Genomic DNA, 4366 nt, shown 5'->3' on the forward strand with positions numbered 1-4366 from the left:
CTTATGCCTTAATTTTGCACACCTTGTCTTACTTGAACGCTCACGTGAATGTGTTGACAAACTAATTCGGAATGAGTTACATGCCAAGTGTGTGTGAGGTAATACACATATTCTGTGCTTGCATGCGATACCTAGAACTTGCCCCGTGTGTGTGCAAAGCGAAATAGTAGTTGTTTGGTCTTAGAGATGATTTAGGCATTTCTTTGTGTAGCCTATATAATCATGAATCCACCTGTACATATTAACATAGTTAACCCCTTTGAGCCTATAATCCTTTTCTTTGGCAACCACATTACAAGCCTTACCCATTTGTTTGAATTAACCATCTATTTGAACCTTTTCACCTCTCATGAGCACTTGAATTGTTATGAACCTTGTAAAAGTTAAAGTGTGGGGTGGTCGGTTTGGCTTTCGAGTGAAACTAGTTGAATAAGGAGAAAGGTGCACTGTTTGAAAAAGGAAGAGCCACTTGAATTGAAAAAAAAAACATAAAAACTCCTAGATAAGTGGTGGCTCTTGATGCAAGTGTGCTTAAAGAAGAATGGGGTAGTTACATTGATGTGAAGGTGGAATTTTGGGGTGACATAAGGATGAGGTTTAATCGAGAAAATGTATGTATTAAAGTGCTTAGGGAGGTGTAGTCACTCTTATATCTAAATGCATCCTAACCGTCTCGTAGCCTACATTACAACCAAATGAAGCCCTATTGATCTTAGACAATTCAGTAGTAGAGTATTACACTAAGGGTAAGCTTATGGTGTATCTGTGTGGCATATGAATGTTCTTTGCTGAGAGTGAGTGAATTCGTTTATTCTACAGTTCCTTGTTGTTTGATTTCATGTGTGTGGAACTTCTCTAAAAAATGTGATGTGAGGGCATTTAACTCAAGAAGAAAAAGCAAGTCTTCACTTCTGTGTAGAGTACATAGAGTAAACATAAGTGTGGCATGGCATTAGAGTCTTCATCTGAGGTGTGGTTGTTGCACTGCTTAGGTTGTTCTTTCATAATAGCAGGTGTGACATAAAAAGGGTAATGCATCTAACGAATAGGCCTAGAAGTGTGGTTCAACTTGCTCGAGGACGAGCAAAGATTTAAGTGTGGGGTGTTCGCCAGGAGATTGCTTGATGGCGAATATGTCGTTCACCCTTGCCTCCGCTTTCTTGGCCTCGGCATGGGCGGTGACGAACTTATCGGCCATTTCTTCTAACGTTTCTATGGAGCGCGCGGTAACCGCGAGTACCAAGTCAGGGCCCTGCCGATTAGGGTCTCTCCAAACTTCTTCAGCAATATGGATGATACTTGTTCTTTTGCAAGGTCGTTGCCTTTCACTGCAGTGACGTAGTGGGTCACGTGATTCTCTGGGTCCATCGTGCCGTCATATATTTTCAAATATGGCGGCATTTTGAAAGTTTTTGGTATAGCATGTGGTGCGGCCTCGTCGCTATATGGTTGTTCCACAAACCGGCCGGTGTCCCATTTTGGTAGGAGTTTTGGGGCGCCCGGTATCTTATCTACCCTTTCTTAATGCTCCCTCATTTGGTCGCGGAGTACTTTGTTCTCGTTCTCCATATTCTCCATTTTTCTATGGATGGCAGCGAGGGCGTCGTTACCTGCATCATTAACAGGGTGAGTGATACCTGTCGAGGGAGGCTGTTCATTGGTTGTTGTGACGATGTCGACTCGCGCACTCTCTCTGCTCATCCTCTGAGCGGGCTTGTCGAGTATATTGTTCAGTGTATTCATTAGCCATGCTTATAGTAACTATTTTACCGCTGGTGGTACTTCTTCCGTGGTGGACGTAGAGGCTCCCTTTCCATGAGAAGCGGTAACGCTGCCATCAGGTGGGGGTGAATCACTTCGCCTGGGTGAGGCGCTTGGTGTCACGTTCTCCTCGTCCTCTCCATGAGTTTCATTGATGGTGTTTAGGAGATTGGCGGTGAGATCAGCTATCGCCTTTCTCTTTTCTTCTCCATTGCCTGCCATGTCAGATCTGTGCAAACAACGGGATACAAGACTGTGCAAAGTTTTGTGCATTTTTTTTTAGATCTAGAAAAAACTAGAACTTTGAACTAGAAAATCCCCACAGACGGCGTCAAATTGTTTGACCAAAAAGTGTTAAACTTTTTTGTTAAACTAATTAAGTAAATGATAATAGGTAAATTCTAGTTAAATGTAATAAGTCCTAGATCCAAGATTGATGGGTAGTAATAATCTAGAAACCGCATTTAAAGCTATTAAAAGCCTTAATGACATTCTTGTGAATAAATGAGGAAGTGAGTACAAGCAATAAATATGATGAACATAGCTGTAAATGAAGAGAATAATTCACCCAAATGTATAACGAGGTGAATGATTCTCCCTCTGACAATGATGTAAGATAACCAAAGGTGGGAATATCAAACACTTTATCGGATCTGACGCGGGAAAGCTTGGAACAACACAGCAAATCCAATCTTGTATAAAGACAATGCTTGTAGTTATGTGGGAGTCAACTTTTCTAGAGAGAGCTTATCAAGATAGAAAATTAGATGCCCATTTTTTCTCTCTCTATTCCTACTTATATGGGACATTCCCCTTACCTACTGAAAGTACAAATACAGGGAATATTCCCCTAAATATTCTTTAGAAATACCTTATTGCTAAACTAGCCGTTTTGGCCGATCTGAGTGCTCGACCTCGACATTCGCTGCTCAGCTCTCCAGTGTTGCTTCTTAAGCATGATCTCGGCCTAATTGATTCTTGATTTCCCTACTTCAGGCGAGGTCCTTCAATTAGATTTTGACCCATACAATGTACAAGGGACTTTCTCCCAACAAAAATCTTATAGCCTAACATAATTTCCATGCCTTCAATAACTGTTAAAAGAAAAACTGTTAAAACTACAATTATCATTGTGACAAGCCATAATCAACTTCTTTTTCTAATCCAGGAGGTTCTCACAACAAAGAACTCACTGGCCTTCAATTCAACAGGCTCCACCACTTGATTAGTTGATTATATGTCACAAGTGCAAATAACATTCTTTAGACTTAGAAGAGAAGCGAATATTAAATTGATGGTAAATCTTCAAACTGAACTAGGAAGGAACATAGCATATTGAATCTTATTCTGGATATCCAATCAACGCTACTTATGACAGCCTTTTGACAGTGTGTGCGCTTATCCAGGGGAATGGCTGGGAAAGGACTGAGTTGAGAACTATGAATGTAAAATGGAATGCCAAAAGCAAGGGCATTTTTATTTCATACTTTGCCGGATGAATGATATTTAACCTACTGTTCTATTGGGATGGCAGTTACAACTTACAACATATAAAAGGATTTGTCTCTCACTCTTCAAATTACTATAATCTAACAAAATAGAAAAAACTGGAGGGTCAGGACACAATTACTGGAAGAATGATACAGGTTGGACCTAGAGCTAAATATTGTACACCATCTGAGACTTCCTCCACAAATGTCAAGGGGTCAGTGCTGCAACAAGCTGCATTTAGAGAATTAAATGCAAGTTAAAATCATAAACAATACTAGAAGAGCTAATTTGCAATGTTGTAAGAAAAAGTGGAATTTCAATAACTTAGATATTAGTTAAAAATCTTAGGTCGCTGTAAAAAACTTTCTTCATGGTTTCCTCCTCACTTATTTCCTCTGCCGCTCCTCCACACCCCCATCCTCCCACCTAACCCTAATATGCAGGTTTAGCAACCTACAGTTTTCAGTCTAAACAAACCTTTAGGATTTGAAAGTTCACAGTTCAAATCAACCAGAAGAAAGAATTTGCGGGATGACCAATGTAAATGTGAACTTGAAAATCCCGACAGGAGAGACTTGTTAACCTGGCAAGTAAAATGGAGCAAGACGCAAGTTCACAGGGAAAAGTTCCAACCAGGAGAATTAGGTGCAAATGATTATCTTTTCTTGGGGACCAATATCCAAAGGCGTACATATGTTATTCTACCAATATTATCCTACTACTTTGACTTGTACAAAAAGTATGTCTTCTTCACAATGTAATCTTTCTGTAAACCCCTAAGAAAGATACTCTCTCTCTCTCTCCCTCCCTCCCTCCCTATCTATCTATCTATCTATCTATCTATCTATCTATATATATATATATGTGTGTGTGTGTGTGTGTGTGTGTCTTTTTTATTTTCCAAACATCTAATTTCTTTTTCCATTTCATCATATTTCATACGGGAAAATAATCAATTTGACTTGTCAATAAATGGAAAAAGATTTTCAAATCATTTAGCTTAGTACAAGGGTACAGCTTAAATAGGGCACCCAAAATGATGGAGGAAGCATATCATTAAAAGGAAAGAAAGACACCATTTTACCCCCCCCCCCCACACACACAACAAAAAAAA

The 4366-nt window shown here is 39.6% G+C and overlaps 1 protein-coding gene across 1 annotated transcript in view; it reads right to left on the reverse strand.

Moving 5' to 3' along the window:
- Window positions 1-3204: 3204 nt before the first annotated feature.
- The window catches only part of LOC109214707, a 9766-nt gene continuing 8604 nt past the window's right edge, over window positions 3205-4366 (reverse strand). Inside the window, exon 8 of the mRNA XM_019378659.1 lies at window positions 3205-3483. The gene's annotated coding sequence lies outside the window, so the exon portion shown is untranslated. The remainder of the gene's footprint in view (window positions 3484-4366) is intronic.

This window comes from Nicotiana attenuata, unplaced genomic scaffold (genome assembly GCF_001879085.1).
Source record: "Nicotiana attenuata strain UT unplaced genomic scaffold, NIATTr2, whole genome shotgun sequence".
Taxonomy (NCBI): Eukaryota; Viridiplantae; Streptophyta; class Magnoliopsida; order Solanales; family Solanaceae; genus Nicotiana; species Nicotiana attenuata.